This window comes from Motacilla alba, chromosome 12 (assembly GCF_015832195.1).
Source record: "Motacilla alba alba isolate MOTALB_02 chromosome 12, Motacilla_alba_V1.0_pri, whole genome shotgun sequence".
Lineage (NCBI taxonomy): Eukaryota > Metazoa > Chordata > Aves > Passeriformes > Motacillidae > Motacilla > Motacilla alba.
This window is the reverse complement of record NC_052027.1, coordinates 9,015-23,308: the sequence shown is the minus strand read 5'-3', so window position 1 is coordinate 23,308 and position 14,294 is coordinate 9,015. Positions and strand designations below refer to the sequence as shown.

Sequence of the window (14,294 nt, the reverse complement as noted above, 5' to 3'; positions counted from 1 at the left end):
ACTGTAAAATGACACAGTGTAGTTGATCCTAGAGTGGACTCTGTTCCCAGAAGGCAGAATGACAAAAAGACACTTCCTCAAAAGAATTATGCAGCTTTTTCTTTTAACAGCCTAGCTACTAAAGGTGTCCTTTGCAGCATAAGCCAGGGACAGAGACAGAACTGTTCTGTCTGTAGCAAGTGCTGTGTAGTCCTGCAAGGTTTGCTACCACAGTAATGAAACCATGGTATCTGCCCATTAGGACTATGGATTGAGGTTTAATGGACAAATTGGGTATCATCTGCCCTGACTTTCACAGAAATTCTTCCCTAAAAGTCCTGGAAAGATCAAGAGTATAAACTGGTACCCTACAGAGGGATGAATGACTGCCACCAAGCAAGCACACAGCTCTTGTGTCCTAATAGGACATGCATATCCTCAGCAGATTTACATTGGCTTCGCCAGGATTGCAGTGTAAGATAATTTGGCTTTGTGTTTGTCTTCCAGCTGTCTCCAAGGACCATGCTCCTACAATTGCATTATTTTGTACTATGTAATCAACCTCAGTTAAACTCCTGATGGGTCAAGTCAGCTGAAGTGACTGATCATGGTAGCTGATAGGTAATGCATCTTATGATATTTGGTGTGCCCTGGCCACCAGGCAACCTTACAATTCCTGCATTCTGTTAGTCGACAGCCTAGTTTTGAAGACTGTGATCTTTTCATGAGGTTCAGCTGAACTGTCAGGCATATAAATTACAATCTGCTTACCGTGTATAGATATTTACATGTAAAAGCATAGAATCATAGAATTCTCTCTCATAGCTCTCCCTGAGCTGGAAGAAAGCCACCGGCATCATTGAATCCAGCTTCGGGCCCTGCACAGGAAACCCCAACAACTCCACACTGAGGTTTAGAGTGTTGTCTGAACGCTTCTTGAACTCAGGCTTGAGGCCATGACCACTGCCCTGAGGAGGAGTTCAGTCAGTGTTCCAGTGTTCAACCACCCTCTGAGTGAAAAACGTTTTCCTTATATCCATCTAAACCTCCCCTGACTCATATGCACTTGTATTTATTTACACATGCACAGATTATTGCATGCATAAATACATACATATGCTTATACAAGTATGCACTCACTGATAAGTTTTAGAAGAATTAAAAAAAAACAAGAACAAAAGGCATATGCTGCCCTAAAGAAACTTTGACAATGAAAAGGGAAATAATTATTTTCCTGGAACAAATTCTCTGTGTTTTGATTTTTTGGGGGGTGTATTATGTACGAATGTGACTCATGTTTTAGTGGAACACAATTTTTAAAAAGCATGTCTCAATTTCTACAGTTTAATTTCTTTTTCTTCCTTTTGCCTGAGAAGTTTTAAAGCCAAATGCTCGTTTATAGTTTTCCAGCTGGGAAGGTACAAGTCAGTTGGAAGGTTAGGGATAATGCTCATGATTAGAGCTTATCCCCTTCAAACAGGTAATTTATGTACAACTCGTGGAGAGAAATGTCTCCCAGTATAATCATCAGTAGTTCTGCTGAAGTCAGTGATGCTCTGTTACTCTTCCCGTGCTCCATTGGGAGCCCGAATAGAAATTTAGAGGCCCCTTCTCTAATACTTCTGAACGGTATCATCTTACAGGACTAACATGAGTACTGATACTTAGTACTGGCAGCTCTGAATGTCTTACAGCGGAGAAAAACTCCTGTGCAAGCCTTAGGGATACTATAAGCCCCACGGCAAAGACAAAAGTGTTAATATCCTTTTTAGTGCAAGCAAAATCTTTGTCACGCTTCTCCCAAATATACAAGGAGTTGTGAATGAAATTCTGTAAGTACCTTCTATATTCACTAGTTCATCATATTCTTTGCCTCAGAAAAGACATGTGCCTCCACTGTAAAGCGGACAGTTTTGCCACTGCTTTTTCAAGGATGAAAGGAAACACCTTTTTGCACAGCCTGGAGGTGATAGTGCTTCAAGGTGACAACTACTGGGTTTTAAATCTGAATGGAAACTTAAAAGTCACCTTGACATAATAGCACACTGGGATGTTGCTGCTTCCACAGCACGACTTGTTCCTGCCCACATGAACAAGCATGTTTTGCTTGCGGTGGTCTTCAGAGAGATGCATGTCATATATCTTTCATGCCTTTGGCATGACAAGTGATACACTGCTGCAGAGTGTGAGATAGATCTGAATCTATCTGAATTTCATCCTATTCCTAACTGCTTTATGAGGTATCTCAAGATGTGTAAACAGTAAAGCAATAATAGCAGATCACAATGCACTCATCACAGACCATGAAGAATAATAGCCTAGGAGTCAAGCAATATGCCCTCTCTAAATGATATGATGCCTCTTGCAGACAGGAATATTAATCACCCCAGGAACTGACAGGATCTGATGAGAGAGACTGTTATTAATATTATCTCCCTTGGAAACATTTGCAATGGTAATAGTAATTTTAATAATACTGGAACAAAATTAACTGGGTTGGCTAGCTTTGTAGCAAATGGGAACACTGAGGAAGGCAATACATAAATAGAGAGACTAATTCGTGAAGGAGGTGGACCAGATTTCTCTGTTGACAGCTCAGACATGATAAGGGAGAGGGGGAGGGAACTTTTGGTTTTAAAGGTTGCATTTGCTTCATCAATTGTCAAAATCTTGTTAAAAGTCTAATTCAGTTATGATGGTTTTGTTGCTGTCCAGAGACTGAATGTATGTATTAGAGCAGCCTTATATACAATTTTTGCCACAAGCAATTTACTATGATTATATTATTCCAATCTGGCTGGTTCCCAAGGAGCCTCTGAAACCAAATCGTATCAGAGGAAGATGAATATTAACAATCCTATCTCTCTCAGGAGAGCTAACAAAAGAATGGAGATCTCACATTTCGGTTCAGCACAAAGAACTTTGAAATGGCTATGGAATTATTGACATCAGTTCTCAAGATTCCTAGTTCAGTTATTTACTGCTTGGCTTTTCTATACCTGTGCCAAAAGCCAGCAAGATTACAGTGGAAATGATGAATTTGTAAGCTAAATAATGAGGAATGTGTCAGAAGAAGAACTGTCATAAGGGTTTAGTAGGAAAACAAAGTGCCAGGAGGACTGCATTTGATTCCTTCCTTTGTTACATTCTGCTTTACACAAATATGCCATCTGCCTTAGAGTATAATATACCAATTAATAATGAAAAAACAGATACATTTGGAGCAGGGCTTTAGGCAGATGGCAAATTGCCCAACCATTTTTTAAAAATATTAAACCAAATAACTTTATGAGTTAGGACTTATCTCTGAGCATCCAGTATGCTACGTTCAAGCTGTGTTGATAGCTGTGACTGGCGGTGAGTCAACCAATGCTGCATTACATTCCCAATTGGAAAACTATAATAAGGCGTTTGGCTTTAAAACTTCTCAGGCAAAAGGAGGAAAAATAAATTAAATTGTGGAAATTGAGACATTTTCAAACCTTTATTTCTGGACCAATTCTCTTTAATAGTGGTATCAACTAAAGAGAAAATTTAGGCCCCTCCCAATGTATTTACAAGATGCACAGAAAATAGTCACCCATATGTTAATTATCTTATCCCTGGAAAGGGAGTGGTGAGACCCTTATTTAGTTGCTCATGTAGGCAAGATGCTGATAAGAAATTCTGAAAAAAACCCCTCTCCATTCCAGAGCTTAATCATTTAAAACGGGGGATAATGCTACCGTTGCAGCCCCTGCATATTGGTGCCTAAGATGGATATCAATCTCCATTCAAGATTTTAATAGACTGGGACGAGACTTTATTGTTACTATGGCCTGATATCTCTGTTCTTTATTTACAGGAACAGCTACTTAGGACACTTTGGTTAAAAGGAATTTTTGTTGGAAAAGGCCAGTTTGCCTGAAACACTTTGAGGAGGGAGAGGGCAAAATGACGGAAATTATTAATTTGCGCCTTTTCCACAAAACAAACCTCTTTTAAAATGAAGGATGTGACAAGGGTGGCTTTGCAATGCCTGCTATCGGTCTCTCTCCTGAGCATGAGAAATATCACATCAGTTAAAACAAGCAGCAGTGACTATTCATTATTTCCTGCTGTCTACTTGGCACGGAGCTGATAGTAGAGCTAGAAAATTCCCCTTTGCTTTGCTTAGGTTTTTCCCAGTCCCACATGGATCCTCATCTAACTCTGCTAGTCAGACAAAAATTGTCAGAATAGGTCCCCGACAACCGGTGGCCTAATGTGATGACTAAATTCCGAAACCAGGGTTAGCGACCGCAGAGTGATCATATGGATAAACTATGCGATGGACTATGCCTGCTTTGGATAAAGAAGTCTCTGTTCAATCAATACCTCCAGGTTCAGCACAGCACGTGCATGTGACAAAAAGTACGCACGTTGTTATTTTCAGCTTGTAGTTGCTGGTGTTCTCCTTCTCTATCAACATTACCGATAAACTCGAAAGAAAATGTGGGTTCAACCATTTAATGCGGTAAAATGAGATGACATAGCAGACATGAGAAACGGACATATTTTCACTTGGAAATAGCACTTTCAGCCTCTCCATTGCCATAGAAGCTATATCATAAAACTGCAACAAAAACCTTTCCAACGCCATAGTAGGTATTTCACTCACTACTTCTGCCTTTCCACCTGTCTTAGAAAGATCAAAGCAAGGAGCCTTCACACGTGCTCCTTGACACAAGCAGGTCACTCAAAGAAGGAAAACCTTTGCCGATAACAGGAAGGCACTAAATAAAAACAACCACGTGAGATGCCTGTGACTCTCAAAGGGACAGTCCCCGTTTGGAGAGAAAGAAGCTTTCAGGAGCAAACACCTAACATTCCTACTCCTTCCAGCAACGCCTCAGTAGCGCTGGTGGTCGCTTCATGTCAAAAGAGTCACGCTAATTTTCTTGCACTTAAGAGCTATAGAAGGAGCGGACAATACTGGGAATATATTGCCTATAGAGCCTCCCCCTCCTTCATTGTGTTCTGGTTCATGTGACCTTATAGTGGCCTCTTGTATCTTTTTGCTATTGGGGGGGGAAATGTCTCTGGGAGGAGAGAGGGTCTGAGCAGCACAATGCACAGGATTGCTTTTGTCTCCGTGTTTCTACCCAGCGGGGCTTAAAAGTAACTTATGTTAGGAAGGTGAGATATATATAATGTCCCTGTGGCTATGTGAGGAGGGTTTCTGTACACTAGATCAGTGTTTAAACACATCACCATTTCCTGTCTATCGGGGACACAAGAAAATTGCTTTAATTTTTGTATTTTTTCTCAGATGTAGAGAAACAATTTTAAAGAAGGAACAGGAAAGGAGACAACCCAGCATAAAAATGAAGAGGACCTTTTCTGTGTTGATCGCTCCTAATGTATTTTTTCTCATGACTGCTAAATATATTTGTCTTCTAGGGAGTTGCTATCTTTTAAATGGCAAAGGAGGTTTGGTATACTTTTTCACTCACTTGCGGCCTCTGTTGTAGTTTGGCAGTATTCAAAGACCTTTGTAAAGGGTTTTGAGCCGAAGTAAAATTTTGTGCTCCAAACCAGTGCCCACGAAAATATGTTCTCTTCACTTTCAGCTCCATCAGGTTCACTTACAATCTTCTGGGGAGAATCAAGAATATCAATAAATTCTTTTCGGGCAGAGAACTATTTAAGTAGCGTTGAGAACTGGCAGCTGCGAGAGGCACACTGAGGAATGTGCCCAGGTGGCGTGTGCCATAAAATAGTTGATGCCAGAAGAATTTGCACACCTCCTCTCACCTGGTAGGAAATAGCTAATACGCAGGAGGGTGACTGCAAGAAGCGACATGCTTCTCATCAGAGAGGCTGCCTGGAGCCCCTGCTTGTCCCAGCAGGTCCATACTGAATCTCCAAAATTATCATCTCTGTCTGGATGAGCAGAGGATCAACAAGTGCTCTTGACTTGTATTGATGTCTTAAAAGTAGGTGTGATATTTTCCTGGCAAGGAGAATGTGAAAAGCCTGCAGGCAGCATGATGTTAGTTAGGAAGAGCATGTGCTCTAAAATTCAGATGTGTCTCAGAAACAGATCGTCTAGTTCTGATACTCTAGACCAAGCATACACTGGAAACAGGTAGTAAAAAGAGAGAAGCAGGAATTAGGCACAGACCTGTAGGGATTTTATTTTTGTGGTCTAATCTTAAGGGGCTCAGATCCTGTGCTCCTACTGGAGCCATCCATCTCACTTCTTTAAAACCCTCTTGTTGTTCCCCAGCTTTCAATTCCTGTGAGTTGCGGTGATGAGGAGAATGGTTTTGCCTTGCCCTGCAAGAAAGAATAGAACTAGTTCAGCACCCTCCAGCCTCTGCCATCTCCAAAGTCTACTTCTTAATCATCAGACTTCAGCTACAGCTGTCAATTAAAGAAAATGAAAAGAATTAGATATGAGAAATACCTCTACCAGGCCGGCTCAAACAATGACAGAACAATCTTTAAGTGTTCAGGCATAGCCCGCTGTATCTCTGCCCACTGCAGCAGCAGCCAGGAATTCCTGATAACTTTTTACTGAATGCATGAAGATATTTTTTCTGCATAAATAAGAGAGTAGGTCTGTGACGTCAAGACCTTGTCTTTACTTTGCAGTAATTTATTACCCTATTATCGCTGTTTGCAAACATCTGTGCTTAGCACTTCCTTCCTTGTAGCACTGAAATACTAAGTGTTCATAAAGCCTAACCATCAGCCATAAAATCAGTAAACTGCTCTATGCACTAATGTGGGATTAAAACCACTATTTGGGTGATTTATTTTAAGCACGTATGTGACAAAGGAGCCTATAAAAATTACAGGCTGCTAATTTTCCTTTTTCCTCTGCTGTTGCAACACTTGTAGCGATTAGCTGGCATTTTAAAATGTGTTTGGATGCTGGGGAGGGTTTTTGCTGTGTTTTTTTGTTTTTTAGGGTTTTTTTTGACTCACAGACAAACGTAAGTAACCCATCAAAACTGAAAGCTGAAAAGTGATGTATTTTTCACAGCTCGAATCTTGGCTTCGGCTAAACGTCTTCCTTTTCCTGTTTTGTTCAGGGCTCCCAAATCTGTATTTTCTCAGTATCTGGCGCTCTCAGAATCGGGAGCAGCGGCGAGGGAGGCCGGGAACAGAGAACTGAGCACTTTTTTTTGTGCGCCCGTGTCCAGCGGTAACACTTTTTGGCCACCCCAAACCTGCGCCTTGCCGACCGGCGGGCGCACGCTGCTGTCTCTCCGGACAGCGAAGCCGCCGTGCCTTCCTCCCCGCCGGGCAGCACCCACCCGACGCCGCCGCCGAGCGCGCCCAGGACCGGCAGGACACGAGCGCGGCTCAGCCGTGAGAGCGGGGCGGGCGCGGGGCGGGCGCGGGGCGGGCGCGGGGCGGGCGCGGGGCGGGCGCGGGGCGGGCGCGGGGCGGGCGCGGGGCGGGCGCGGGGCGGGCGCGGGGCGGGCGCGGGGCGGGCGCGGGGCGGGCGCGGGGCGGGCGCGGGGCGGGCGCGGGGCGGGCGCGGGGCCCTCCCGCGTGCTGCGGTGCTTCCGTCCGAGCCGTGTCTGCTTCCGCTCCGCGCTGCCGCTCTTCTCCCAGCTGCCGGCAGCTGGCTTGGGCCCCGACCAAGTAAGCGCATCCCCGCGGGATGTTTCCTGGCCGGCGTGCCCGCGTCCCCCCCTGCTGCAGAGGAAGGGGCGAGGAGGGGCCTGGCACTGCGCCGGGCGAGGGCTGTTTGGCGCCCCGTCCCCCGTCGTGGCTCTGCCCCGGCCGCTCGCCCGCCTCGTGGCCGTGCCTGCGCTCGCTGGAGAGCCGTGGGGCTGGAGTAGGTCGGGCGGAGCGCCTGCCCCGGGCGGCCGCGGGCGCGTGGTCCGGCCGGCACTGCCGGGGCTGCTCGGACGCTGCCACCGCGGCGGCGGCTCCTCCCGAGCGAGGGGCCGGCCCTGGCCGCGGGCGACGCGCGCATTGCCGCGGGCTGTGTTTACTGAACTGGTCCGAGCGGGGTTCGGAGCTCTTTGCTGCCATGAGATGCTTTCTGCCATCTCATTTTCCCCCCTTAAATTCTATCAGCAAACTAAAACAACCAATCTTCCATCTCTCGCATGAGAGAGCCTGGTGACCTTGGTAAAGAGTACAAATACATTACATAAACTGCTCTAAATTAAAAAAAAAAGTCTCTACTTATCATCGAGTGCATCGTTTTGGAATGGGTTTAATAATCCCCACTGAAAGAAATAAAGCAGCTGTAATCGTAAAAAAAATATAGCAAAGGAAATTCACTGTAGGTATGGATCACTGGCTAGCATAATGATAGACCAGGAGATAGCAGGAGATTTGGTAAGTGAAGTAGTTCAAGCCTTGAAGAGTAAGCAGGGAATTAAACAAAAGCTGCTTATATTTTGCCACCCACAGCACTCAGGAGAAATAAAAAAAGGAATGAAGCGAGCTATTAAAATTAGGTTAAAGAAAATTATAAGGCAATATCCCGAGTAATAAACCACTGATAACCAAAAAATAACTACTGATGTTAGCAGCTTTATGAATAGTAATATGATGGAGCAATAACCACGACTTTCTTTGCAATTAAAAGTAATATGAATAGTGGCATGTTTTGTTTGGACTGCCCATGCCCCGCATGGACGTGACACCCTAAGGGTCCTGAAGGTGGTCAGTGGCAATGGGAAAGACATTATAAGATAAGAAAAAAGGAGCCTCTAGTGGAAGGAGCAGTAAAAGAAGCAAGAAACAAAAATAGGGTAAATGAGACTAAATATATATGGTGACACTGAGGCCAAGTGACAGGTTTGAAGCCAGGGAAAAAGAAACATGCCCTATAACATAGCCTAGAAATGGAAGGTATGAGTTCAATATCATGTGAGTGGGATGAGGGCAGTGGAACATATGAATGAGAGCTCCACATTTTTCAGTTTTCCACCTCCAGGGGTGAAAATTTGTGGACTTAGTTGTGGATTGGCTGAGAAGGACAATCACTGCACAATCAGTTTGAGAAGGTGGATATTTAGGCTGACTTTCCCTCCAGCTCACAGCAAGCGCCCCCAAAAATTCCCTCTCTGAAAATCAAAGGAGGAAGCTGTGGTTTGACCCGGTCACTTACTTTGGCCCTGACACCACGTGTTAGAGCAGAGCTGTGCATTGCTGGATTTTTTTCACTTATATTCTCTGCCACATATTAATGTTTTTAGCAGCTGTGGCAGATTACTCTATAATTGTTCTGTGGTAAAATTATAGATTTTATAGTATTAATAGTAGCAGCTGAATTAATAATGACTATACATTGAAGAACTACGCCTTTGAATGACACTGATTGTTACGTGCCTTCCCCTTACTCAAGTCCTGAGCCGGCAGAAGTGGATTTGCAGTGTCTCAAGTGCTGAAAGGCTGAATGCGGTTCGGTAGGAGACTGTGGTTACTGCCTTGGTCGTTGCACTCCAGCATTTGCCTCTGGAGGATGAATGAATGGTCAGGACTGACACAACCACACGACCGCTTCATCTCATCCAGACTCTGAGGAAGGGGTTAAGCAAAGAGGGTCGGGGAGCCCAAGACTTTCAGAACACCATCCTTCTTAACCCTTCAGTGGTCTATCTGCATGTGTATGACTGAGATGCATTATACAGGTAATCCTTCACACATGGCTCATTCATTCATACCTCTTAAGTTGATGCAGTGATTGGGAGGTAAAACCAGAAACCATGATACAGCTCATGTTATAAGTGGCATTCCAAAAGCTTCCAGCTTTAGAATGAAATGAAGAGCGTGGGAAACCTATAACACAGGGCTTCTAATTTCATGTTGGCTTTATACAGTTACGACGCTTAGGTTTATAATTCCGTGACTTTTTAATACGTGGCAAGTGTAATTAGCCTCTCCAGAATACGACTGATGACGGAACTACATGTATTTGGAAATGTACATTTCAAAAGCCATAAGACAGGTCTTGTTAATTTAATTTTGATTTTCTTGTTTTCTTCCTCATACAGCCTCTGTCAGCTGCCAGGTAAAGAAGGTAAAGAAGCCTGTCCACACAAAAGACTTATTAGCCAGTAAAGGTAAGAATACATTAGATGCCTGGTACATCATGGGTATTTTTTTGATGGTTCTGAGGTTTTAAGTGCAAATCTCTACTTCTACATTCCAAATCTGGTACTTCCTACTTACCTAATTTCTTTGTGTACTATAGAAGACCCTGTGCAGCTGCAGGTCCGTCTAGTCCCTTATTAGCAAGAACGCTATACTTGAGTTTACAAATGGAAGACGTCGCTTTAATATCAAATTTCAGATTTATGTCCTACGTTGTCATCTGGCTTTGGCATTACTTCTTACTATGAATGTTAGCACTATAACTATAAGTTGCTGAATTCCAGTTGTTATAGGTCAGGGCAGCTGTATTGGACCTTTCTTGAATATGGATGCCATTCTTGCAACATGCCTCCGTGAATGTGAAATATGCAAAATTCTGGAATATGTGTGCTTGAATAGGCAGTAAATCTAGAATTGCTGACTTACAAATTACTTGTAACCTTGCACTTGTCTTCAATGTATGCTTTTCTTTCATTGTAGGGATGCTGCCTGGAGCAGAGATGAGGTCAGGAAAGCCAAGACAGAGTACATTGAACAGAAGAGGAAAGAAAATGCACACATCACACTCCCCATGCTCTCCTGATAAGGAAGACGGGAAAACTAGAGGCAACTGTCATGGAGAAGGCTGAGATACTCAGCAATTTTTTCATCTCGGTTTTCCATGGTAATCTCTCTTCCTACTTCTTTCAAGCCCCTGCCCCTCAAGACAGGGACTGGGGGAATACATAATAGCCATTGAAAATGAAGATCAAGTCTGGGACCATGCGAGGAGCCTGAACACACAGCGTCACGAGGGCAGCAGCAGCAGTGTTGTAGGGAAGGGATGAGCCAGCCCGAGTGCAGGAACAGAGCGGAGCATGAGCAGGAACGGCGGCAGTGTCCCCGGCCACACTGCCCCCGTGTCGTGGGGTGGCCGTCAGCCCGTGACAGCAGAGCTGGGGAGGAACTTCAGGCCTTCTGGCGGCTGCCGCTCTTTCTTGTTGCAGCAGGGCCCCTTTTTGGGGGTGTGTACACATGGAAATGCTTTACTAAAGCAACACGCTGCTGTCCGGGGACTCGTTTTGTGCCTTCTTTGTGGGTGGGGAAAAAAGGCTGGGGGATGGGGTGGAGGCTCAGGGGCTCAGATCTCATTTGGGGCACTCCAACATCCCTGGGTGGAGGAGCGGGTGAGTGGGGAGTTAAGGGGGCGTCATGCTGTGTGCCCTTCCCCAGAAGGACCCAAAGCTGCCAGAAGATTCACAGGAAGGGGTGAATGTAGAATACCAAAACCTGTCAAGTTTTTTATATATATTGACAAATTTATTTATAAACTCATTTTAAAATGAGCCCTCTACCTACTATATTATATACAGGAATATAAGAAACCCAGACAGGCGTGTGGCACGTGTAGCTTTTGAAAATAATGCCATAATGTTTTTATATGGGAATGAAACAATCAAGTGCCTGAAACCATAAGAAAAGCTGCTGGCGCTGTAGGGAAGAGGGCTCTGGCAACTTTTGCGTCCATTCTCTGCCTGTCCTTAAAGCGCGTCGCAGCCCCGGGCTGAGCTCAGCAGCAGTGCTGCCGCCTTGTGGACAAAGAGCGGTACTGCAGCCCCCCGAGCCAGCGCCCTGCTCCTCGCGGCTGGGTGACAGGGGAGATGACTACTCTCAGCAAAAGCTCTTTATTATTCCTCTGTCAGATTTCCCTCAGCCCTGGTCAGGAAAGGCGAGGGTTTGGATCAGGAATTCTGCAAGCAGGGCCTGTGTGACCATTGGCTTCCCGTGTGTGTGTCAGTGAGCCAAAATCAAGAGCAAAGGTTGGTTTGGTTTTAAGAAGTTAAAGTAACTTTAAAACAAAACAAATCAAATCTTTCTCCTTTTTTTTTTTTTTTTCACATGCTGGAAATGCCTATCCGGATGCGTGCTGAGTTCTTACTTCTGTGGACTGTGCGGCCCTAATTGCTGCAGGTTCCCGTTTTCACTGGGGAATTGGAAATAATAATTATTTGGTCTGCAGAGATGTTTTCTGAAACCTTTCCCATTTTTCTGCCTTTTAATGGTAGATCTTCTCTTTCTGCCTTTGAATTTTACAGTGATTTTCTGATGTCATTCACCTACCCAAATTCCTTGCTGTTCCTGGGGCAGAGAGAAGCTTCTCCTGTGGCCGACATTCAGTGGGAGAATGATACTGTGTGTCCCACCTTTTTAATATATTCAACTGCTGTTTATATCTTAGAATGTTGACTTAGCTGATTCTTTTTCAACAGAAAGTGGCAGGCTGAACTCACCTGAATTACTGAACCATAATTTAGACAGTTGAGTTTTTTAAAGAAGAAAAAAGCCAGCTTTTTGTCCGTGGGCTTTACTGGTATTGTTCCTTAATTGACCCACACCTTTAAGTAATGATGTGGGCACCTTCTAGAAACAGCGTTCAATTATTTTGCACTCTCTCGTGTGACCTTGGGGCCACATATTTCCATTGCTGACTTAAATACAGGTCCAAGCTGACAGTGTCCCGTGCATCTGTTGTTCATTGATCTGTTTCTGATGTTCATTTCATCTGGATGCAGAGTTGGGCTTTTTGGGCAGATGATGCCCCTCTAACCACGAGGCTTGTTTAAACCTTGTACTCTATTTTATGAAGACACGGGCTGGGTGAGGACTTTGTCTTGTTGGTGTACTAGGGAATGGCATTCAGGAGGTTCCTATATTCACACTGAAGTTGAAATATTCAAGGGTATCGGTGTGATGGTTCTTGGGGATGAATCTTGCTCCCAGCAGTCTGCAGCACGGTAGCGCAGGACGTGAAAAAGCAGGGTGTGAGGGACAGGGCAGGTAGGAACAGCGAGGTACTTCTTGCCGGCAGCCGTGTTTGGTGTTGCTGATGTTTTCAGAGCCAGAGCAGATTCATTTGGTTCTGGTGCACTGAAACAGAATCCGAACCTTGGAAAGTATTTATATGTCCTTAGGCTGAAAAACATTGCTGTGCAGGACTTGTGCCCTCGCACCTGCGGTTCATTGCGGAAAAGATTTATTTTTGTGAGCAAATGTTGTCATTGCCGGTGCAGTGAAAAGCAGAAGAGTTCCCGGTACGATCATCTCGGTGGGAGCGTGAGTGCCAGCCAAAACCTCGCTGTGTTCCGGTGCCATGCTGTGGGAAGAAAGAGCATGAGGTGCAAAGCCCTGAGCAGAGCGGTGGGAAATGGGAGGTGAGGAAGGGTTGAGCTAAGGATGGATTTAAACTGGGTGTTAGTGCAGGAAGAGATGTTGGTCATCCAGATTGCCAAAACGAAGACCTGTAAAATCCTACCTGTGCCTCGTGTTTAATGTGATTCTCCTTCATATTTATGTTATCACAAAAAGCAAGGAAACAATAAATGTCACTGTTTCTCACTATTGCTGTGTGAAGGTTTTTTAAAGGCTGATGTATTTATGTTCTCTTTTCGCACTCCAAGCTCGGCTTTTCTCCTCTTCTTTCAATGTCTGCTGCATTGGGTGTCCCAAGGAGGGCTGGATTCCTCAAGCAGGGGTCTTGGGAGTTGGTGCTAATTCTGCTTTTTCTGAAGGTGTATGAAAGTGTGCGACCAGAATGGCTATTTTCTCCTCTGAAAAGCTTTCCCTCTATGACCAACAATGCATGTATCTGTTTTAATCATGTAGCCAGATGTACTAAGAATATTACTTTCAGAGCCAACAGCTGTACCAGATTTCTGGTTTGCGTTTGTGAGAAGTGGGATTTGTGCTGCAGGGCTACTGTTGGGAAAAAAGGATGGAGTAAATCCACTCCTGGGATGTGCAGCGAAGGACTGAGTTGCAGGGAAGGTGTGTATTTATAAACTGTATCTATATATTCCTGAAATTGGGGGTGCGGTAGTGAGGAGGGTGGGGAGAGATGGCCTGAGCCTGTCAGGATGAGCCATAAACAACCCAACCAAGCCCCTGAATCCTCAGTGGATGTTTGAAACACTTTCACAGAAAGCCAAGGCAGTAATGTTTCCAGAGGAAAATTTATAGGTCATGGCTTATCATCAGGGGGGAATTTCCTTGGGAATTATTAACCTCAGACATACAGAATTTTGGAGGTGGGATCCAAATGCCCGTTCTCCTTGGGCACCTGGAGGAGAATGGGGGTTCTTATCCATAAAAAGGAAAGTCCAGTGCCCCAGTGTGTCAGCTGCAGACAATGAACTGTCCAGGGAGTGAGCAGCAAGTCCCTTTTGCCCCTACCCTCACACTCAAGA

The 14,294-nt window shown here is 44.7% G+C and overlaps 1 long non-coding RNA gene across 2 annotated transcripts; it reads left to right on the top strand.

Annotated features, from left to right (window-relative positions):
• The first annotated feature begins 7,464 nt into the window (after positions 1 to 7,464).
• Positions 7,465 to 13,449, top strand: LOC119706242. 2 transcript variants are annotated; one of them, XR_005258463.1, is made up of 4 exons: positions 7,465 to 7,599; positions 9,972 to 10,040; positions 10,552 to 10,735; positions 12,147 to 13,449. It is a non-coding gene; the product is annotated as an uncharacterized LOC119706242 (long non-coding RNA). The 2 variants fall into 2 exon arrangements; XR_005258464.1 differs by having other exon boundaries at positions 10,552 to 11,870.
• Positions 13,450 to 14,294: the final 845 nt, after the last annotated feature.